This window comes from Vidua macroura, chromosome 1, assembly GCF_024509145.1.
Source record: "Vidua macroura isolate BioBank_ID:100142 chromosome 1, ASM2450914v1, whole genome shotgun sequence".
NCBI classification, from domain to species: domain Eukaryota; kingdom Metazoa; phylum Chordata; class Aves; order Passeriformes; family Viduidae; genus Vidua; species Vidua macroura.
Genome location: NC_071571.1, coordinates 47758814 through 47783400, shown reverse-complemented (window position 1 = coordinate 47783400; position 24587 = coordinate 47758814). Strand labels below are relative to the sequence as shown.

The window sequence follows — 24587 nt, the reverse complement described above, 5'->3', positions numbered from 1 at the left end:
ACTTTTTTTTTTTTTTTTCCCTTTTTCTTTTTTTAGCTGTATAAGTAGGTGGTAAGGATCTAATCTGATGACCGGTAACTAGATAGGGAGGAGGAACAGCAGCGGTGACAGCTTGCTGGTAAAAGTCCCTCTTGTGTACTGTTAGCAAAATATCCATTAACACACATCATAAAGCTGTTAAAAGTACTGCAGCAGCTTTTAAAACTCACTAGTCAGAGAAAAGAAAGATTAGTACCATTAAAACAGGAAGATGATGTAAAATGGATATTAGTAAAAGATACTGTCAGTGCAGTCTGTGGATCTGAGTGTGTGAATTGACTCGTCCAAAGGCAAACTTGAATCACAATCTATTCATACTGGAAAGGTTGTACAGGGGTAGTTGACTTTCTTTTCTCTCTCTTTGTAATCTCTTTGACTGTGCACTACAATACACCTGCCTCTCTGTAGTTTGCAACTTTGCTTTGAGTATTATTGTCTGAGGATTTGTTCTAATGAAGGATTGGCTGATGGGTGGGGAGGGGGTAGAGGAAAGAAAACTGGTTTCTAAACTTACCATTTTGATATTTTTCCTTATATTCTCCATATGCCAGGAAAAAATGACTAGGTGAAGAGTTCAGATTTTGCTGAGGGGAGAGTAAAAACTCTTACCTGCTTACATTGTAGCAGTCTTGGTAACCAAAAGTATCTGCAGTTCTGCAGTTGTTATTATATAACCTGACCATTGGTGCTCTTAAAAGCAAGTACTTCTGTATTCCTGCTGTTTGGGTGCAACATACTGTGTTGTCCTACAGAGTTATTTTTTAATGCCTTTGAACCCTCGTTCTCATCAAACCAAGCTTATTATGGTACGCAAAAGCGTAACTGTTGCTGAAACACTCCTCTGTGCATTGAACTTCCTGACAGCAATGCTGCGAGGTAGCGAATTACAGATCAAGAGTAACGTGGTGCTCCACCCTTCCTTCCGCTCTTTGTTTTTGTCTACCTAGTAGAAGTCTCTTTGATTTTAAGGTTTGGGCTCACAGACAAGTGTTCTGACAATGTCCAGCCTACAAAGTGGTGTTGGAATATGATCTCATGTTTTCCATGTTGATACACAGGGAGCAGAGCTCCCATGTTCACATGCAAGACTTGTTGCTTTCTTCTTTTGATACTCTAGATGGCTTCAGTACGTGATGGAGCGAGTGGCTAATGCCTATAGATTTAAGTGTTAGTAGCAAAAGGTTTCCCCAGATCTCTTCCAGCGCACTTACACACTAACATGCAGTGTTCTTCTGTTCGAATAACAAGCTTTTGTTGTTGTTGTTGTTTTGCTTTATTTTGATATATTGCCAGCCACAGTGTTTATAATTCTGTGATTCTCAAATAAGGATTTGCCTGGGACTTAGATGAGGCCATCAAGTACAGTTTTCCTCTTGAGCTGAGATTTTGCTGTCACTTGATAGTCAGTTTCCTTGAAATAAACAATCTCTTTAAAATTTATGAGTTCTCTTTGTCATGCTGGGCTGTGAATGTGCAGCATGTCCTTGTATTAAAAGAACTCTCCACATTTGTAGAAGGTGATGGGATTTTGGGAACCCTGGGAGCTAGAAAACATCATGTACCCTTGAATCAACCAAAAGTACTGTTGTCTCTTCTGGTCTATTTTTCTGCACAGTTATACCTGGGTCTAGTAGACTTTCTCCTCTGCTGTGTCTCTGCACTGTCTGGAATGTACAATTTGAGTGAAAATGGGCTAGTAGGATTTTACTCCCCATTCAGTCATCATTCTACTAAAAAGAAGATTTCAAAAAAAGAAAAAGCCTTTACAGTTATGTTGCCTTTGTTGTTGTTCAAACACTTGAATCTACAAATGGCTTTGTAACAGCTATCAGACCACTGTTCAGCAAGGTATGTGCTGTATCTTTAAAAGATTTCCCTGCTTTGAGTGAGGTTTTTTTTTAAAGTTTCTTGTATTCGTGGCAAGAGGAATGTGCCAAGTACACGTTGTTAAACTTGTGTCAATTTAACAGAGCAACTGTTTAAAGGATTTAGAATATAATTTTTCTTCTACTCAAGTCAGTCACCTTTTTTTTTTTCCCTTTTCTTTTTTCTCCTCTCTCTTCAAATATAGCACTGGAAAAGGAAAGAGAAACTAAAAGCAATTGGCAGAAGTCAGAATGTTGGCAAGGATTTGATAGTATTGATCTAAGAGGTGGTAATATATATGTGACAAATAAGCTTCATGAATATGGTTTTAGAGAGATTAATGGAAGAAGAGTCACAAACTTGCAGAGCTGTCTTTCGCTCAGCATTTTTGCATCAAGCTGTTTGCAAGAATTTGGTTCTGTGGTGTGATCTTTCATTATTGCGAGTGTGAGACACAAAAGAGAGATTGAAGATAATGTCATAACCTTCCTGCTAGCTTCCTCTGTTTTCTGATCATAACATTGAAGAGGAATATTAATGAGAAATCTGTGCTCCAGGGGATAGTTAGCATGCTTCCTCTTCTCTCCATTTCAGATCTGACAGAGGAAAACTTCTGTGTTCTGGACAGGCACTTGGTGGCTGGTGCCACATATGTGGTGCCCATCAGTAAGTAAGGTCCTGAATTCTCAAGCTGCTGGGCAGATGGCTTTGTAAAGCACATGCCTGCACTCAAGAGCAAGGTGAACAGGGATTCACATGGTGCTTGTTTGCAAACCCTTGAGAATGCATTGATTTATTTTTCCTAACGGCAGGTTTCCAGTGTGAGTATTTGATTTGTTTGCAGCAGGTTTGTTGTCAATGGCTGCTAGGAGAGGAAAGTTAATTGCAAGAAGTTAGGGGACAAGGCATTTTTTGTTCTGCAATAAACCACACTGCAATGAAGACTTGTAGGTACTGCTGGTAGGGATCCCCTATAGAAAAGTGTTTTAGTTTATGTATAAATTAACTCACTTTGTTTCATTTCTAGGGAGTAGGCTATGGAGTTCTCTAGAAAGCTGAGTATATTACCTGGAGATGTTATGCAAAAATGATAAAGGACCTGTTCTTACAACCTTTGGGGACATAAGTCTTCTTACTACTGTTTCTGCTGTGTTTCATTTATAGTCAAATAGCACTGCAAAACTCCACAGAAGCTAGCACTAGCAGAAGGGAGGGAATGGGAACTACAAGTCAATGCTTAGGGGAAACACTTCCCTTTTCAGATGGAATAAAGTTGATTTAAAATATTTGTGAAACATCATCTTCAATAAAGAGGCTGGGACTGGGGGGGGGGGGGGGGAGGTGTGAGAAGGTGGAAACTAAGAAAACAGATTATTCCCAAATAGTTTATTACAAAATTATATCTGTGTCCTGGCTGTGTGTGTTTTCTCTTTTGCTTCTGCTTTCCTTCTGATTTTTATTTCTATGAGTTAAACTCTCCTTGTAACTTCTTCCTCCACCTCTGTCACTTCTACTTTGGTACCGTATTCTTTGGTATTTATCTATCCCAGCTCTCATGATTTCAGGGTCTTTGCCCAGTCCCTAAATTCTTTATCCTGGGAACCCTTAGGTTATTATTCACATAAATAATTCTATTTAAGATTTCCAAGTAAAGCTGTGGCCTGAGGTGTGTATCGTCTCCTATGTTCTTAAAATCTCTAGCTCAAAGGGTTTGTTGTACATTCCTACTTTATGGCTGGCATATGAAGTGTAAATCTGTCTCTGAAATATTGTGTCATCAGGGATGGTGTAATTCTTTATCAGCTGTGTGGATGTACACGTAATAACCTGGCTCTTTTTCTTGTTGAGCTTGCTTCAATTGAAAGGGATGATGGGTCACTGCTTCTAGGAGAACTTCAGATTCTAGAGATGTGATGGCATTAAACTCTTGTTCTTTAATACAGCAGAGAAAGCTTGCCTGAAGATTATCTAATTTGCCAGAGCTTTTTTGGAAATCAGAGAGTGTGCATGAACCTGGACAAAATGCTCTGTGTGAACCTTATTTTCCTTAATGAAAATATATGAAGTTGACAACCCATATCAAATACATGAAACATTTTGAAGTTATACAAGAGGAGGGATGTGCAGGGTTTGACAACAGGCTCAAATAATGTTGTCAGCACTTCAACCTACCTCCTTCAGCTGAGATTTTTATATATGCTGTCTGAGATTAGATGACTGGTGCTATTCTGGGGTGGTTGACTTCTAGCTCATTGTCAGCCTCATAGTAAAAATGGGAAGAGTCAGGTCTCCTGATGTAGTCTGTTGGAAACTTCCATAAAATTCAGTATGTAGTTGTCCTTTCCTGTGACCATGCACATGCTGTAAGTACTTTGTGCATTTGCTTGCAGACTTGAAACCCATCTGTATTCCTTCTGATGGTGACGTGTTCTTTTACATAGTAATAGGAGATGCATAACTGTTGGGGAAATAGGAGAGTGATTTTTACTTTTTAAATGTAGTTAAAACTATTTTTCCTATGTTTTGGAGTGATAGAAAGAGTTTAGCAAAACCAATGTTTCAAGTAACTCCTACAAAATGTGGTTGTTTTAACACTTTCTTCCATAGATACAGATTTGTTTTAACTAACTATTCATATACTCTCAGTACATGCATGTGTTCTGCTGCTTGAATTTGTAGCTGAATAAAACTATTGCTTGACCATTTTTCATTCTCTTCAGCCAACATACATTTATCATATAGTCCAGCAGAAGTTTGAGAGATACATGGGTTTTGGCAAAGATACCTCATGTGAGCAGTTCAGGCCTTCTGTCTGGCTAGACTGGAAATTTGCAGTATTCTTCATTGAATCTTGTTGATGTGAAAATAGCAGGGGTTACCCTTTAAATTGCTGCTTCATATTTTAGGACAGGCAGTAATCTACTGAAGTTGGGTGATGAGGAATTTATAACTATTCATATAATACCCTCTGACCAAACAATACATTTGATTTGCATATTTTTTCTCTAATAATGAGAAGAGACAAATGTTTATGACATAGGTTGATATAATATAATTTTTTTCTCCTGGTGCCAGTGAATGTACTTGTTACATACCAGTGCAGTCTTTTCCATTGCTTTGCTTTCTGGTACTATTGCCACATTAATTTTCATAGCAGCAGTTGTGGCTTCAGCTGGAAATTGAAGCCTAATAAATGTTGGCTCAGCACATGGACTTTTGCACAAACCTTTTCAGTAGCACTGAGCCAAACCAAGTGAAAAATAAAATTCCTAAACGTAAGTACTTGTCCTTGGATTCTGGAAAAGATATCTGGTATACCCCTTTGGTCGCTAGGCTGTTAAAATGTTGGAGTATTGGTGTTTGTATTTTTTTCCCCTTCTCCCAAGTTTTCTTTTTTTTTTTTTTTTTCTCCTCCCTTCAAGCACCAGCAGACTCCTGTGTTGAAGCTCTACCCCCTGTGGTTCAAGTACATTCCTCCTATCAACCTTTTCACCCCACCTCCCACTGTCCCTCTTCACACATGTGCTGAAATCTCTTCTGCTCATCAAACTCACAAAATTCAGGCCTAGATGTGGGGTCTGATTCTGAGTTCTACTTTATGTAGGTCTAAAATCTCTTCTATAGATATGCATAACTTCTCTTGTTGTGCTTAATCTTCTCTTTCTAAAAAAAAAAAAAAAAAAAAGGGGCCAGAAAATCTGAACAAGTTAGAAATTCCATTGGACACCAAAAGACACATTTAGTGTGGTGGTTGTAACTACTCAGGAAAAGGGAGAAAGGGGGACAAAAAGGAGCCAGTCAACCAAAAAGTCTACAAAACAAAATAAGAAGGTCTTTTTCATTTTGGACCACTTAATACAATTTTAACTGTATTTATGACAAATAAAGATTTGACAGCTAGTGCAAGTTCCAGAAAATGAGGGAAAGGGCATAAAAAAATCCATTCAGACCTTGAAAAAAAAAAAATACCATGTTGTTTGTTTGTTTGTTGCTCTTTTTTTTTTTTTTTTTTAATTGTAACTAATGTTAGAATTAGGTCAGTTTATGTGGTCTTTTTTGAAAGGAAAGATTTTCATATTTTGCAGCTAAAATTGAAACTTTTGTAAGAGCGCAAATGTGGAAAGACATTTTCAAAGAAGAGAATATTCTCACTGCCCTGTGTTGCTCTGAGCCTTTTCTGTCCTGGCTTTTTTTCTCTGACATATGTGGACAAACTGTGGAAACTTGGGCATCTGTTCTGCCCTCTGTATAAAATGGTGATTTCAATCTGTATTTCTTGGATTAGCCTTACAATGTATCCATGTACAGCATCTTTCATAAACTTTTTAAAATATCCAATAGTCTGGGGTTTTATTTCTTGACCTGCTAAAAATAGCCTATTTTTTCCTTCAGCTACCTTAGGAATTTAGCTTGTTGGAAGAGTGTCTGGGTGTGTGTTGGGGTAACAAGAGCTGGTCATGTCATGCTGTGTTGGGATGATTTTCTGGAAGGTAGAGGTTGCAAAGACTTCATCCCCTGCAGCTGTAAGTGACTCAGAAGACCCATTATGATTAAGGAGAAATGTCTGCTGAGAGAGAAGGGAAAAAAATAATCTGCATAATTTTAAATCCAAGTTGGAATTTGAGTTCTATTTTGATACAAATGCATAAATAAAATTGTCATGGGCTGTTTATACTGGGATTTTACATTGGTCTCCTGGCTCATAGGCCAGAGGGATCAAAACATCCACAATTCAGTGGTGTGTGGATTGAAATTAAACCAGTAGGTTTTAAGATTTTGTTTATTCTATATGCTCCAAGTTGCTTACATTTTGTAAAATTAATTTCACTCTAGAGATGGAGAAGCTTTTAGCTTTGAATTAATTCTGTATAATTAATATACAAAGATTGAAAAAACTAACTATACTGGCCTATAGGCTACATTTTCTAATTATAGGAATGAAGGCATAAAGGAAAAAGCAGTTGGACTTCCCTCCCCTAAATCAGTACATAGTCCACCAAACTAGACTAGAAAATCAAACTTAAGTCAACCCATAGGTCCTTTGTTTCCAACTAATTGTTCTTGCTGTGTTCATTGGTCTTCATAAGCTTGGCTAAGGCGATAAGCCTTGCTTTCCTGTCTTGAGGCTTTTTTCTCTTGATCTATTGAAATTCAGAGTTGAGGGCCCCCTTTAGAGAATGTCCTGTGGGTAGCTGTCTCCTCTGTAACAAAGAAGCCCCAGCTGTGGATGTGGATTGAACGGAGAGGTAGCCTCTCAGGCTAGCAATTTGGAGTCATTTAGGAGAACCAGTAGTTTTAATTTAATTTGGAAATGGTAAGCCTGAGTCAGTGCAGTTTTCATACTGCTGATGTCTTGCTTTTGAATTTAGACAGTACCTGGGCAGGTCCAATGTTTTCTGCTACAGTTACCTATGAGATATGTAACTGTAGTGGAATGGCATTGTGCAGCTATGTAGTTTTAACATGATGGAAGAGACATTGTAAATCACTGGTTTCATATTGGAAGAATGTAGTTTTGGTCTTTGCGTCAGATAAAGTCTGGTGCCCTGAAGGAGTGCATCCTCAAGATGGCTGCATACCAGAGTTTCAATGCAAGCAGTGTTCCAACAGGAAAGACGGAGAGGGGAATTCAGGTGTGCCATACAGCACAGATTCTGGTAAGAAGTGCATAACGCCAATTGACAAGGCTCATCTTCTACATCTTCTAGCGTCTTCATCCCAGTCTATTTCCAGTAGCCTCCTCTGTGTTAAGATAGACAAGTGTTAGTTATGGATGTATAATTACAGCTGCACACATAATTAACTGTGTTATCAGTAGTAGCAAAGGGGAAAGAGAGTTGGGGGTTTTCAGTGTGGTGGTCCATCGTGTGTGTTGTCATGTCATATGCACACTACATGGGACAAGAGACTTGACTTGGAGAAGCCTTGGGAGAAAAATACCTTTATATCTTTGTTAAAAATTAATCTGGGTCACAGAACAGTTTGGGTTGAGAGGGACCTTTAAAGATATCTAGTCTGAACTCCAGGACCTTTTTTTTTTTTTTTTTTTTTTTTCAAAATAGTACCACTGGAAAAAAGAGTTAATCAGTCAAATGCTAGCTTGTGAGAGCTGCAGCAAGATCTCTTAATTTACTGTAGGTACCAGAAGAAAAAGGTGAGTCTGGTCAGTGTGGTCGCTTGATCTTTACTTGTTCTATGGGAGAAGTTACATGTGGGAGCAAGGCAAGGTTGTGTTCTGTATTGACAAAAATAACCTGAAGTGGTTAGGAAACTAGGAGGTTGTTTTGAGCATCTTAACTTAAAAATACAAGGGTAGACAGTAGGCTGAATGTAGACACAAAGAGATATATTCACAAGGTATTTCTGAATAAAAGCTTGGAATTGCCTTCCCTAGGGACAGCATTGGACAATGTGCACCAGATTGTAATATGAAGTTCCTGCTGTAATTGCAGTGCTTTGGTGAGATGATTTAGCCAAACAGGGCAGAAAAGATCTGCAATCAATTTTTTTTCAGATAAAGGCAGAACTGAACTGTTCAATCTATTGAATTATATAGTGGAATTTCCACCAGACACTGGGAAAAGCTCAGGGCAGCTCCATTTAAGTTTGACTGTTCAGTATTTTTATTGAGTAAACCTACATATCAACTGTAGGTAGAAATTCTCAAACTCTTAGTATATGCTAAAGGCAAAAAAAGTGTTTAAAAAGTGTTAAATTCAGTTTGAGAAATCTGCTTTTGTTTTCATTTTTTACTCTGATGGAGGCACAAAGCCTAGTGAAGATAAAGTCAAAGAAAAAGGAATGGTGTAGAAGGCACTTTGTCAAAGGAAATGAACATAGGTGGTTTTAAAATATTAGTGGACAACTGGCATGAGCTCTTAAAGGAGTGTACATAAAGACTCTCTGGAAATATCTAGATTTCATGAATGAAGGACCATCTCTCTTTCCTCTCTGAATTAGAGCAGATTGTTCTGTAATAAAGGTTGTCCATAGATAAAAGACCATGAAGTAGCAATATGATTTCATGAAAAATACTAACCCTTGACATTCTCCATAAATTTTTGTTTTGTATTCATACTGATTTCGTGTTGGGATATCTATGTTTGAAATTGAAACAAAACTCCGAATGTTTGGATTTTTTATATATGTGTTTGGATTGGGGTTTGTTTGTTTGTTTTGTTTATTTCAAAAGAAAAACTTAATCTGTAGCTTTTTGCTATCTTAATAGAGAAAGCTGTGCAGGGGTCATTTTGGTCTTGTACAACTAAAGCTGGTAATAACTTGCCATAATACTTCCACTAAAAATGTTAACCATATAATTGTGAATAGCTGGCATAACTCAGTTTCTCTAAAATAAAGTAAGTCAGTACCGTGGTGCTAAACCTTTAGAGGCTGGCCTTTAGAAGTAGAAGAAAGAGAATTATCTCAGTTACACAGTGCTGTAAACATTGCTTCTTCAGTTGTGAGCAGTGTGTAACAACTTTTTGCAGAGAATTAGTCCGCATAGTCACAGTTCAGTGCTTAAAGTCTTGAATGAAAAAAATGGGGTCAAAGAAAGGAAGGCACCTTCCTTGAATTGTGTAAGAAATTGATGCAGACTTAAAATATGCAGAGTTACTTTTTCCTTTCTAAGGTCTAAAACTGGTCTTCAGCTACTTCTGGTCCCATTGAGGAACTCAGGAAATCAGTAAAAGCCGAGTGTGATACACGTGATAATTGCAAAGGCTTTTGCTATTTGCAGAATAATCTGGATACCTCAAGGGAGAAGTTATCTGCTTCATTCCCACTGGTAGGCTACTAAAGCAGAGTAAGTATTTACCAAGAGAAGGAGCTTCTCTCATTTTTTGTTAGTAGAGCAACTTTGTCTGAGAAGCAGCAGTTTCCCTGATGTTACCCTTGCAGACAAAAAGATTGGGTTGCTGAGATATTGGCATAAAATAATGTGTCTTTCCATGGTAGTTATTTTAAAGTATTTCTGTCAGAAATTAGTTTCATTCTGCAGTTGTCAATGGCTCGCCTTGAACAATTGTTAGAAGAAGAGCAAGGCTGGTATTAGGAAGCAGAAATTTGTAGCATTTGGTGTTGCCATTTGCTTCTGCAGAAATGGACTACAAATACCAGAATGTTATTAACATCTGTGGGTATATGAATCCCCAATGTAATGTGTTTTACTTCTATTCTGCAGAGCATTTTACATAGGTAGGAGGAGCAGGTATTCATTGCTGATGAAAAGCATTGTACGTTACCTGACCCTTTGGAAGGGATATTTTATGTGTTTAGATTTAAAAGCTGCCAATGCCAGAGGCGTATTTTTTTTATTATTATTATTCTTATTTTAAAAACCATGTCTTTGACTTCCTTATCCCTAGAGATTGTTCAGTTTCAGACTCTTTGTTGGAACTATACTGCCAGGAGCCTTCCTGGCCTCTGGCACTATCAACAGAAAATGCAGCTCTTAAAAGAATGGATTATAGTTTTGGAAGGGCTAGTGGAGCGGGGGAGAGGATACCAAGACTGGCAGTGAAAGGCAGAACTTGGCATTGCAAAGAAATGGCAGAAAAAACATTCAGGGTCCTTGAAGCTTTTTGATGATGGTAGAATAAGGTTGAATGAAAGAGGAGAAAAGAGAAATAAAACAAGTGGACAGGGAAAGCATTAGCCAGCCTCAAAAGAGGAGGGAAAGGTATTGTTGAGTTTATTTAGGTCCTGTCTTTTTTGCAAGATAAGCCTGAAAGAGGGAATTTGTGATCTCCAATGGTTCAGTTTAGTAATTTAAATCTATGTGATATATAATTTTGGGGGGTTCCCCCACACAAAGTCACATGATCTTAGTCTGTCAGGCATATGGGAACTAAGGCTGAATGTCTGAGCTGTTGTATCACTTCTAACTGACAAAAGAGTAGAAGAGCAGAACACAATGGCACATTCCTCAGTCCTCCACAGCTCTAACATATGCTCATTTTTATATAATATGTTGCCCAGCTGGATGCAGAATCACTAGCTGGTGGCAGGGCAGGACTGTAACAGGTTTGCAAAGAGCCTTTGCATCCTCTGGGGAGAATGGTGAAACCGAAGTGGCACCTTGGATTGTCCTACAGGTCAGGGGACATACAAACTGGCTGCTACTTCAGAATGGTCACTGGGCTTTCTCATTCCTTTTCTTTTTACTTCTTCCCTCTCCATCCTTTCTGTCTGCTGTCGCAGAACCTGTTTGAGTCCTTGGCAGACAGCATTACGGCTTGTCTACCATAAGGCTGAAGTGGGAGTAAGGAAGCTCCTGAGCTTATAAGGCCAATCCTAGATTATTCTGGGTCCTTTAAGGTGGGTGGGTGGGCGTGAAGACAGGAAAGATTCTTATTAAATTACAATTAAATATGAACTTAACTTTTGCTCCTGTTAATTCAGCACAAACCGAGACAGATATGGGTCATATTCTTTTTTGCAGTACAGGTATGGATAACGATGGAGAAAATAAATGCACAGGTCAGATCAGCGGGGTGGGAAGCACCCATCTTGTGCAGCTGCAGCTACGCTTCTGACCATAGCTACTTTCTGAACAGCTTGGAAAGCCTTCCCATGAAGATTTTTGCTATTTAAACAACAATAGATTGTAATATGCCCTCAGGAAGCATTCTTTTAATCAAAATATTTGACTTTTATATCCACATGCATGTGTGCAAACCTGCAGTATAACAGCACAGTGGGGTCTATGGTTACTATTTTAGTGGTAGTGAATATTAAGAAATTAGCCACTAAACCAGATGAAAAACTGAGTTCCTGTAAATTTAATTGGAACTGTGGTTGGATAAAGGACACAGGCGTATGGCTGTGTTCTTGATCAAAAGAATCTGAAGTCTGCTGGCTTAATGGTTTTCATCTCATTTCACTGGCCTTTGACTCTGAGAATTTTGTATAGCTAATAAATTCAGCCACTAGTGAATTATTCGTTATTCATTTCAGAGATTCACTATGTTACAAAAATTGTGATGTCTATCTTGTAGTGAGGATGAACATTTTGCTGGAGCAGTTGAGTGTCTCGGGTGTGTAGTGAAGCACAGAGTCAAAGCTAGGCTCTTCTTTGCTGCTGTAAACACCTCTGGCTTGCTGTTGAAGCATAATTGCTTGGATTATACTGTTGCTCTCAGAATATGCTGGTTTTTTTTTTTCCTAAGTAACTGTTGGAGGGTTGCCTTTTAAGCGTTGAACATAATTTGTAATGAAAGGATCTTAGCGTATTTTCTTAAAAGTTGAAAGGAAATAAAATTAAACAGTCCTCCATGCTGTTCTGTCTTCTGCTTTAGGAAAGGATGCCAGATATCAGGGTAGTAGGCAACACATTTGAAAATTTTCTCTAAATGTTGTTGCAAGGCCAGTAGAAATGAGCGGATCTCCAGAGTGCTAAAAGAAAATAAAGTTTTATTGCTTGCTGTAAAGCTACTGGTGGAGGGAGTAGTTACACTAAAGCAAGGTGAAGTGTAAATTTAAACAAAGCTGTTTGCTGCTCCATATAGGTAGATCCATGTAGATATACTTCTGAAATAAGCATCTTTTTAGAAGGTCTTGGAGAAGAAATGCAGTGAGTTAGTGTGTAGATTAGTTTATTGTGGATAAACTTAAATATACACTTATTCCTGAAGAGGACCCACACTGTCTTAAGCATGTAGTGTTTAACTGCAAATTTTGTCACAAAGGCAAGCAAAATGAGGGGAGAGAAATGAGTGTTTGCAGATTTTACTTGTTGTCCTGCCTCTTTGGAAGTTCTAAATATCAGGTGCATGTGGAGAGTTACTGGCAGGCTTACAGGTAATGTGGAGCTCCAACAGTGTGTCTGCCAGTGAAGCCAGCACTTACTAATAACTGACTAATTGTTTCTGTCACACCTGCACAAGCCTTTCTATCTCTCTGAAACACATTAGCATTCATGAGAAGTTACTGAACCATGTTGAATCACAAACACATTTTAAGTAATTCTTTTGTGATTCTCCTTGGGCCAAGTACATCTTTGCTAAACAAGACCTTGTTTTTCTACCTCATGAAACATTGTATTTCATTTAACTGAAAGTCAGAGAAGTGAAACCCTCTCTTGTGTATTCAGGGTTACCTTTTAATGGGGACTTCATACTCTTGCTTCTGACTTTTTACCTCTGAGCTTCATTGTGTGATTAGATTAAAAAGCTCTGATCTTTGCTGTTTTTGTTAATGCAGTAATATGGCTGGGTCACATAATGTGGCACATTAGTTGTGAAGGTTTGGATGCCAGTTCTGCCACCTCCCTGGGTGTTCACCCAGTTAACAGCCAGTTTCCACAGAGGGCTGTGTCCGTCTCAGTATTGCTCACTGAGTCAGATGATGGTTACTTGAACTGCATGGGAACTCCACAAGCCTTTTCCATATGAGAGTGCCTGTGCTATTCCAGGATCTTGCTGTGATCTCACCAGTACATGCCTGCCAAGTGCTTAGTTTGATTTACTGTTCTCATTTTCAATGTAGACTTAGACAGTCATGAAAGGAATGATTAAATCAGAGTGGGAATGACTATGCGAATAACTGATGGAAGTGTATGAGTCAATAGCAACAGTTATAGAGTTTAACTTCAGTTATTTATTTGAAAAGTTATTTAAAGATAAGATTGATCAAAAATGCTGTGTTTTTCTAGGCTGAAAGGAGGTCTTGTGCAATTAAATGGAGGTATTAGCTGAAATCACATAAAAAAAAAAGAGTACCTTGGGTATAATTGGTGTTTCCAGCAGGCTAAGCCAAAATTTCAGGATGGATTTCTGCTGGCAAGGTGTTGGATTAGGTATGGAGAACAAGCAGATCTGCTGCTTGAAACACTTGGGTCATTCCTGCCACCCTCTGAAGTTTTAGTTTGGTATTAAGAAACAGCAACAGATCCTGTTGCTTCTATGTACGGGATCTCTTTTCTCCTTTTCTGCTCTACTTTTAAATTGTCAGCTGATTCAAACCAAGTCCATAGAACAATAGAGGTCCTGAAGATGCAAAGTGCAGGCAGATCTTTGAAAGTAGAAAACTGGGTAGAGCAGAAATTCTAAGGGAAAAGTTCTGGGGTGAACCTTATTAAAGAGCTGGAAACCTGCACCAGGAATTCAGATGGGTTTGCTTTAACCCTGCTGCTCATGGAAGCTCTTTGCTCTCTTTGGTTAGAAAAATGTATGAGAAAATAATATTTTGCTTTTTTTAAGGAAAAATAAAATGAAAGTCCTGAAAGCCAAAACTTGTACTAAAATTAGATTGTTATCTCTTAACTTACCTGACTTCTACTCTGAAACTTGCTGGGTGTGACTTTACACAAAGCTTCATTGTCAGAATAGTTGTAGAAACCTCTAGATAAGTGAGATTCAGGCTGCTCTAGCAATTTCATCAAAGTGTTTAAGCAAAAATACTGGCAAGCACTCACTTTAAACATTAAAAACTTCAAAATTCCAGTGAAGCACTATATTTTAGACACTTTTAGGCAGTCTTATTCTGCTCATGAAAGAGTATTGCTAATGAAGGAGACCTAACAAAACCAAAAAAAAGGCACTGTGCGTCCGTATGCAAGAGTGCTGTGCAGATGGTAGACAAATACAGAGGAACAGTTATAAAATCCTGCTGTAATGAAGAGCTCAACTAAAGAGAAATTTTCACTGCCCAATAAGGATGGATTGCCCATTAATTTTGTGTTTGATAGGCAGTTGTTTGGAGCTTTAAAACATCCTAAAGCACAAAGTATGTTGTAAGTTTTACTGTAATAGTAAAGTCCACAGGTCGGTTTTTGTTTTTTTATAAACATTTTAAATTCTGCAGGGATGCAGAAGGGAAGAACATGGTGATTAATGAAAATAGGATGTTAATTGTTTCCAAACGCTGGCTTGCTCATGAGGTAGAATTTATCTCCAATTGGAAGATCCATGTGAATTCAGATGCTTAGGGGCTATCAAGGCACCAGGTGAGGTCTTAGAGATGGTCTGATAATAGCTTCTGCTATAATTTTCCTCAGGCCTCAGCTGGTGGCTTAGCCCTGCTTTTTGACCCGCAGCTAGCCAAGGGCCTGACCAAGCTGACTTTTCTAGCTGGTGCTGGGAGAAAGATCTTGGGGGTCTTGTTTTTCCTCATGGCCAATAGTGCCATGGCTGTCTTCTGGCGCCTGTTCACAGATGAAATTAGTAGGTGCTCTAAGTCAGTATCTCAATTTTTTTAAACAATTACTTCCTCTCCTCATGTTTAACATAAATTTCCTCTTCATTTTGAGCACAGCATGCTCCCTTTAGTATGTGTCTCTCCATTCTAACACTTTAGATTAATTAAGGACATTTTTTTGATGATACTCTTCTACTCTAAGCCCTTGTAGTAGCAAGACTCATTGACTGTCGGAATGTGCATTCACCAATTGAAATGTAGCTGTCACTCTTGGCTGTGTTTTAGTGCACTCTAGTCCCAACTGCTGTTCTTTCTGTTGTCTCTGAGGTTTTGTGTTTTCTGCCCTAAGTATTTAAATTCTCACATCTCCATCTCATTTACAGATCTTCAAATTAGATTTAATTTCAAAGTCCTTTTTGAGAAGGAATGTGTGCGAATGTGTGTATTAACCATAAAAAATGTCAGTCCTTTGGGAACCACATCATTTTACAGTTTGTGTTCCTACCTACTGATATTTTTAACTAGGCCATGCTTTCCTTTCATTCCTCCCCCCACCTAAGGGAACACTATTTGAGGTGAACTTTCTTCCTTTAGGATTTTGAATCCCAGTTAGAGCAGGATTGTTTGTCTTTTACAGACATTAATTCTGGGTTACCGCTTCTGTAGCAGTCCTGAATATTATATGCCTCTTCTGGGTTTGTGGGTTAATGTTAATTTAATGCAATTATTTTCAGCTGCTGTCTATTCCCTTTAAATCCTATACTCTTCTGTGCTAAGCTAGTGAAACACAGCTATTGTGGTGTACTCTGCTTCTCTGCTTACTAAAGGCTGCTGTAATGTGGAATGCACTAGCTGAAAGAGATTTTCCTGTCTGCAGCACATGGAAGTTTGTAAAGGGCTGCAAGACTTTTTTTGCCCTTCTAAATACATTTTTTTGCTCATTCTTTTGCCACTTCTTTATGTTTGGAATCTCCTTATATCTTATGTGCCTTGGTTTTAAGAAAAAATCCCCAAGTCTTAAAGTCAGTTGGTGATGGTATGGAAGGAAGGAGATTAAAAGTAAAGCCTCTGGTCTGTTGGTCCACCTTCCACTCCAGTGCAGATGCATCCTGAGCATCTCTTACATGTTTTAAGAACCATATATTCAGGATATGGTGGAAGGTATGCTGGTTCTTATACACAGAGCATCTGGAATATGTATTTCAGGATATTTGTTGTGGTCAAGCTCTTGGTAGCTTATCACAACAAAAATCGCTGTGCTCTCAGGGCTGGACTGCTTTCCAGATAAGCTAAAAATGCCCACCTACTTGAAGGGGGTGCAGGATTCAACTTGAAGTCAGCAAGATGACTTCACTGCTGTATCATGTAGGAGGAGAGGATTCACTGCAAGGGAGGCAACATATGTTTAAACTTAAATATCATATAATTAGCCAAACTGGCAAAGGAAACTGTGAACAACATAAGGAATATGTATTAAGTCCATTTTATGATGTTTAAAGATTTCCCCAGTGTAAGAACCCCCACTCCAGTATTAATATTTTTAAAATGTTCTTATCCTACTAAAATATACATTTGACTTTGTCAGCAGTAGTTATGTCAGCAAGACTTGAAGCTTGGTTTGCTCAGTTTCTTCCCCAGGTGTGTTGATACACCTGTTGTGGTGGTGAATAAGCTCAGTCTGGGAACCCATCCAGGTTAAAAATAAACCTTTTCGTTTTATTCAGCTTGGTTTTTTTTGCTTGCTGGAGGCTTGGATCCGTTCCCCATGTCACACCACAAATGCTTTGCCTAATGTGACTGAAGGGCTCTGCTAGAAGGAGGGGATAAAGCAGGAGAGAAGGGGGAAGAAAGGACATGAATGGAAAACTTAGCCCCTGGGAGAAATGCCTCTGTAAATAGACCTATAGGGGAGATCGTAGGCGTTGGTAAAGATGTACCAAACTTGTGAATGAGAGCAACATGCCACTCTTCCAGCTGTACATATTTTTAAATAATATTAACAGGTTTAACTGTGTGGGTATTCTTCATTATTTAAGTAAAAAGATGATTTTATTCTTGGCATGGCAGATCCTAGTAAAATCAGCAAATCAGCCCCTTTTTTTTTTTTTTTCCTTTTTTTTCCTTAGCTAATATATTATTCAAGCCTATAGGCTATTTTTCACCAAAATTAACAAGAAGCAGTCACTGCCTTGAAGATACTGGCCTAATTGCACAAGATCATACAGAATAAGGTCATACAGAGTCTGAGAGAGGAGCAGTGGCACCAAAAAGCAGTTTGGCCAAGTCCTGTAAGTGGGTCAGAAGCTGAGTCAGTCACAGAGGCTGGTCTCCCATGTCAGTTAGATTTCCTATTCCTGGTCCTGTTACACTGCCAATCTCTTCGGCTTTCTGCAGTAATCCCCTTCATCCCCTAGAGCTGGACTTGAAGCTGCTGACACGGGAGAGAGAAGGGGGAAGCAACAAGGGGTTTTGTTTATAAACTTTTCTGTGTAGTGTGTGGTGTCCTGACGTTTACTTGCTCTGGGTGTGACACCCGTTTGTCACTGATGTTTGTTCTGGTTGGCGGTGCCAGCAGCAGCTCCTCACTTCGAGTGCACGAGGTCTTGGGATGAAAATTCTTTAGCAGAGTTACTAAAGAACTTTAATAATCTGTTACACACACTGACAGAGAGCACTTCTGCTGCCTGCCTTAAATCCCTTGCTGTACTGGTGTTTGAACCAGGGTGGCTATCAAATCCTTCTGTCCTTAGTGCAAATTGTTCCACAGCAGTGCGTGCTACAGGCCTTTTGTACCATAGCCAGACTTAGGAGGAAACAGTGGTTTGTGCATTCTATAGTAACAGTGTTGCTACCATAACAGAGTTTTGTGCTTGCTTTCATCTTTCTGGATTTTTGGGGGGTTTTTTAATGCAAAAAGAAAAGCCTGAAAATTGAACTTTTCTGAAACTTTTCAAATTCTGTTTTCCGTGTGATTTCAGTGGAACGATGCAGTACCTCTTTGTGTATGAGGTGCTGTGAGGGGATGGTTCTGTTCAACTTAGCTTCATGCTAGACCTTTATGCTTCATTATAAGAGGGTTTCTTCTGTGCCCAGAAGAGTTTTACAGCAGCTGTTTAGTGCTGAAGTGCTGGAAAAGCTTTGTGAAAGTTTGAGAAGCAATTTTCATTTGAAGGCTTATGTATAATTAAGTGTTGGACTCGGTGATCCTTGTGGGTCTCTCCCAGCTCAGTGTTTTGTGAATCTGTGGAGCGATGGCCTCTTTAGTAGTCATGTACCACCTTATTCTTCGGAGTTGTGACATTGCATATGAATCACACTTTCATATGGGTCTAATTTGTTTATTAACTCTACTCTGCTGTCATCTGTCAGAAAAAGCATATTATTTCTGAGGTTACTCAGAAAGCTGGCACAGTGAAGTGTTTTATGGAAAAACAAACAAACAAATAAAAGGCACCGTGTACAGTTGCCAAGAGTGTATCTGCTGTCCTTTTTACTTGGAGTACCACCAAACTGGAGAAAAACTAGTCTCCTATCAAGAAAAGAAAAGAAACAAACAATGTCTTATTCTTTCTTATATTTATAAGTAAGATGAGAAAGGAAGAAAGCTGGTATAGGTGGAGGATTGCAGAGTAGGGGGAAAAAGACATTAATAAAACAAAACCCCATTTGTATGAAGTCCATCTGTGACAGCACTGCTTTTACACTGCCAAAGGAAGTCTTGGCTAGTTCTCTCGCAAACTTTATAAAGAAATGTGACATGTTGGACCTCTAGCAATGAATGTACTCCCAGGGCTGAGAGTTTGCCATAAAAATGATTGATTTTTGTTTTCCTAACTGCATAACTATTTGCATTATGCTAAGCAGCTGATACCAAATTTCTTCATCATCAGATGAGTCTCCTGAATAGCCATATTGGTTGTTCTAAAAGTTTTGTGAAGCAGGATTGTTCTGGTCTATCTTTCTGCCATTACAGCAGCTTCAGCTGTGATTTCTTACAGCAGTTCTGTCTTAAGTTTATATTCTAAGTCTTGAGCTCCTTCAGTTTTCTGTGCTCATCATACACTTTTTTCAGACTACTTAAGGCATCCTTCATGCTTCTCGTCACTGTACTAATAGTGACTCCAAGCTTGTTGGGTTTTGTTTCATCTTGACTTTGGCTTTCTCTGTGCTACTTCTACTTCTCTGTGCTGCCTTACCAAATTTTGTTCCATCACACTTGCCTACTTGTCAGCAAATCTGTAGCAAGAACTCTAGCTCAGAGGTGCTGACAGGAAGCAATCAAATCCAAAACACAATCAAAATATTCTTCATTCATGGCACTTCTTGCTGCATCTTGTCTATTCCCTTTTGTCATTTAGATTGTCAGTTTCTTAAAGTAAAAGATATTTTTCTTTGTAATTTGACTAGCACTGAGCACTTTATAGGTACTTAATAAATACCAAACCAAATAATTTATATCCATATAATAGTGTGTTTTTACACAAATCTCATAGATGTGTCTTTTATATTTCCTGTCCCTATTTTTTATCCACCTTGCAAAGCAGCAAGGTGTATAAAAAATAGACTGCACAATGCAGTCTAGCACTGGAAAACAATGCTCTGAATTAGGTATATTACAAGTGGATTTTCTTATGTTTCTATGGGTTTTTTTTGGTCATGCTAGTTTTGGGAAGGGCCTTTTGGTTGGATTTTTTTTTTTTCCTAATTGCTTATGCCACTGAGGTTCAAGATATGTTACATTACATCTGTATGCCTGGATGGCACCTTATATTATGTAGCTCACTATAGCTGTGAAGCCAGCTGGGTTAGGGAGGATAAACCTTACCCCTTCAAGATAGCTGTTGTTGTGGAACTGATTGAACTCCTTACCCTTATCTTCTATATAGCTCTGAATCTAGGCATTACTAAGCATTTCTGATGATTTCTAAGTAATTTGCTGTTCTGGCTTTGTTTTTGCTTCTGCTGGAGCATGTATTTGCAAAAATACTGTGTGGAAGAACATCAATCCACACTGAACTGGGAATTTACCTGGGCACTAATACTACACCTAAGCTGTGTGGCAGGTATATAGCATGGTCATCTTGGCTGGCCTGTGAAGGGTTGATCCCATCTGTCCTCCACACAGGAATTTTTTTCTACTGGTGCAGCCTCCGAAGGTGATGGCATTATCTCACAGATTAAAGGTGAAATCACAGTGTGACTTGAGCTTAGAACTATCTTTAGGTGAAGATCCAGCCAAAGGCTTTCAGAGACATCTGTGCCTTGTCAGGCCACCTGTGCTAATGGCTATTTCATTCCATGTGTACTTTCTGTATTTCCCCACCACATACACCTTTTTAACTCTGGAGGAGTCTGTTTCAAATGACATCTCTTTTGGTCAGGGAGTGAATATTTTCCAAGCTTAATCTTAATCAAAGAAGTCACATCAGGAAAGAGAGACTAGTTTGCTGTTGCAAAGGCAATGTAACTAATCTTGTACCTCTTGGTGTGACACAAGTATTTGCAAATACTTTGTATTTTGTGCAGTGAACAATCCTAGTTGCATCTGCTCCATGTTATACTGTATACACCCCACGAGCTCTGTGAGTTATCCCTCTGTGTTTCGCCGCAGTTTTAGTAGTAATTCCAGGCATATGATGGAATAAAATAATCAATTTCTCTGGGTTATCATCTTACACATATTCAATTAAGTTGCATATGCTTATCCTTTTTTCATGCCAGATTTTGTTGCCAGGTACATTTAATAGGCACAGGATGAATGCTTTTCATGTCACATTTATATTGCTTGCATGTTTGGTGAGAAGTTGTATCTTTTTGACCTTTCCAACCCAAAGTAATTCTCACAAAACTAACTGAGGTTTGGGATCATGTCTCAGGAGAAGATCCTGAGTTTTGTTTCTTGCTCCCAAAGTTGAGTAATTTTAAATTATCATGGATGAATTTGAATGCTGATTTTGCTCCTGTATTCTTCTCTTTTTGTATGCTTCTAAAGCTAGTGATTACCAACCAGTTCTTTATTGATTTAGTAGGTAATGCTGTCTAGTGTTGCTGTCTGAGAGAGGCACTGTGAGGACAAATGCACGAAAAGTAGTCAAGCATTTAGTTCTGTAATAATGACCCACATAAGAATTTAGAAGCAAAGAGATGATTTGCATGTATGCAGTTAAAGTTATTCAGGAATTCTGTGACTTTGCAAACAGCATAGAGTACTCAGTTAATGGAACTGCAGCAAAAAAAAGCAACTATATAGCTACAGAATATTTTACTGCTATTAAGAATAAATTTACAATTTCTAATACATGATTTGACTGAATACCATAAATCTACAATTACACATTTATATCTATAGAAATGTGTATACTAATGTTGGGGAAATGTAGTGTGAAATAGCACATAAACAACAAAGCATTGATGAACTGTTTAGAATGCCTTTAAGTTAATGAGAGAGACTTATTTAAATTAGATGATACTTCAGAGAATACTGCTCTCTGTTCTAGATTACAAATATCTGCTATTTAAATATTTTTTTCTGGGAGTTGGTGATAGGAGTGGGAGGAGATGCATTTCTAGTTTCATCTGTATCCTTGAATTAACTATGAAAAGGGATGGCTTCTTAACTAACTTAAGCAAAAATCTTAGTGGAAACATGCTTTATAGTCTTCTGTACAAGCTTCCACAACTTATTTTAATAAGTGTTTTACTTTCATTAGTTGACCATATTGGGATTGTAGGTTTCTCACAGCAGGACCAAGAACTCAAATACCAGCTTGCTGTGCCTTAGTTCCTGCCTTGTTTAATAGCTGAGCCTTCTTGCCTTCACCTCCACCTTTGGCCACTGGCACGTTTTCCCCCTTGGATAGGGAAAGTTGTCATGGGTGAAGGGTTGTAGACATGACTTATATACATGAGGACGCTTTGCCCACAGAAGAGTCAGCCCACTTCTTATGCCCTCCAAAAACCTTGTGCAAGGTTGACATCATTGAACATCAAATTTGCTGAGGGAGGCACATTTTATTTGTCTGAAGTTAAGAAATCTACATGAAATTAAATTTAACAAGATGTATCATCCCATCTGTATGCAAATATCAATCTTGACAGTAGTAAATAAAAGATCAGATGTCCATATGAAATCTTTCCTTAAAGGACAGTAAAACTGAGCAACCTGGTTAAGACTTTGTTTTTTTGCTACAAGCTCAAAAAAAAAAAAAAAAGAAGATTTCCAGTAGATAGGAAACATTGATATTCTGTTTATCTGAATTCTGTTACTTAAGTGTATATAAGTGAGGTGTTGGTGTGTTATAAGGGAATTCATAGGTCACCAGCAACTCATCAGTAATCTCAGTCTTTTATGCTAAGTATAAGATAGTTTATCTTCTTTGAGAAACTATTTAGCATATACTGAGGGCTTGTCTACATAGAACACTTGGAAGAATTAATCCAGACTAAGATATGCTTTGAAAGTGGATTAAATTACATAGTACTCCTATACAAGGACATTAAGCAGAATTTAATGGCTTTAGTTTTAATTTCTTTACTTCCTTAGTTAAGTACATTAAATCAAATTAAAGGCATTTAAATTATACTTAAATGCCTGTTGAAGTTTAATGTAATCTTATTACTCTGCTTTTAGTAATGTTTATCTGTATTTGCATTCATTTTTTTCTTGTAAGCAAACAGGAGGAATGTTCAATCAAGCAGAAGTCAATTATTAGCCAGCTCAGTGTATATTCATAGTTTTTATATCTTGTGCACTAGCACTCTGGGGTTGACCAACCCTGTCTCTCCACTTACTGATTCTACCCTTCTTATAATTCTCACATGCCTCATTTGCAAGTTGTCAGTAATGATTTTTATATACTCAAAGAGCTCTCCATATGAGAAATGCTGAGCAATAGCTGTGGTGGTATTTGATTAACATCTAGATGGAAATCTGAAGGTTGGCTTTGTTCATTGCTGTAAAGGTGAGGGTTGAATTGGGGAAAATGAATGATTTACAGGAACTTTACCCATTAGTATAGTTATTTTTTCTATGAAATTATGTCAGACACAAACCAACAGTTGTTTTAATGTTACATAGAGTTCAGGCATCTACATCTGCTTTTGGTGCACCTGGCTTAGTATCTTTGTGTGAGATAAAATGTTGCTCTGTCTTTTGTAGAGCCTAAGATGAGGGGTATATACACACATTCGTCAACAGATGTTAAATATGGGGTTTTGTATCCTTTACAGAAGTGGAGACAAAATGTGAAAGAAACATTGCTCTGGCTGACCAGTAGTTAACATTGTAGAAGTTGGTTTGCAAAATGGCAGCAGCAGCTTTGGATCTTTAAAAATACAGTGGTGTTTTTTTTTTTTTTTTTTTTTCCATTGTTTGAGGCTGGATATAAGTTCAGTGACACGGGGTACTTGAGAATAGTAAATATTGTTATGCACAAATATGAATGAGTGGCTCAAAAGTTTAATGACTAATTACTCATGTTGGCATTGCAGTATGAGGGCTGTATAGTGCTGCTGTCTGAGGAGACAGACAGGGATTGTAAGTGTTCCTTCTAAATATGCAGGATGGTGATCTTTGTATGTGTTTTTCCTGTACGTGGCAGCATCTAGCAGTGGGCAGTTGTAACATCTGATGATTTAAATTGCCAAACGATGCCTTTACACTCAAATCTACAAGAAACCAACCTTTTCCTCTCCCACCCACAGCCCCATTGAGAAGTGAAATGTACTGAGATGCAAAAAGTATGTCAAATATGCATTTAAATGCCTTGCTTCTCTGACGTTTCATTTGATATGTGCTACATGTGACTTTGAAGCATAATAGCACATTGTCCTAAACTGATGGAGTTAGTCAGTGTTTGATCTCTTCAACTGAACAAATGGATTGTTTTAGTATTTTTTAATGACCTTTTAAACAGGAGAATTGATTTTGTACATTTTTAAAGGGACATAGCTGAGTCTTCCTTTTCTTTAGGGTTTGAGCAAAGTAATCACAGATTTAATCACAGAGTATTATAAGTTGAAAGGGACCCACAAGGATCACTGAGTCCAGAAGTTATCAACAGCTTTGGAAATTAAGATCCTTAAAATACAACACATTCTAATGATAGAATTGGAAGAGTTGGAACTCTGTTTACCTGCTGATGTTCACAAAACTTCTAGATGGTGCACCTTAAAGGCAGAAGCTTATAGCTTTGCTTATTAAAGTCACATTCCTATGAATATAGCAAAGGTGAGTGAGAAGGAAAGAATACAGAAAGCATACTTAGCAAATACTGGTTTGTGCTATTAGCTCTTCTTGTCAACTTCTGGCAGCATTTTTTAAGTACCAGGTTTTAAGCTAGGAGGTATCAGCTGCGGGTATAGGTAAGTCAAATGATGGCTAGTTTGAATATAAGTAGATCAAATATGTTCTGCACTTAGCCAGCAATTTTTGAAATATTGCTAAAATTAGCTCTGTATATATCTGCAACTGATGTGAAGTGGGGGTTAGCTCTGTTGGATAGGTCTGAAATAAGAATCTTGCCCTAAGATTGTTTTTAAAT

At 38.1% G+C, this 24587-nt stretch overlaps 1 protein-coding gene across 3 annotated transcripts in view; it reads left to right on the top strand.

Moving 5' to 3' along the window:
- Positions 1-24587, top strand: part of ELMO1 (engulfment and cell motility 1) — a 303043-nt gene that overhangs the window by 1888 nt on the left and 276568 nt on the right. The window lies entirely within an intron of this gene.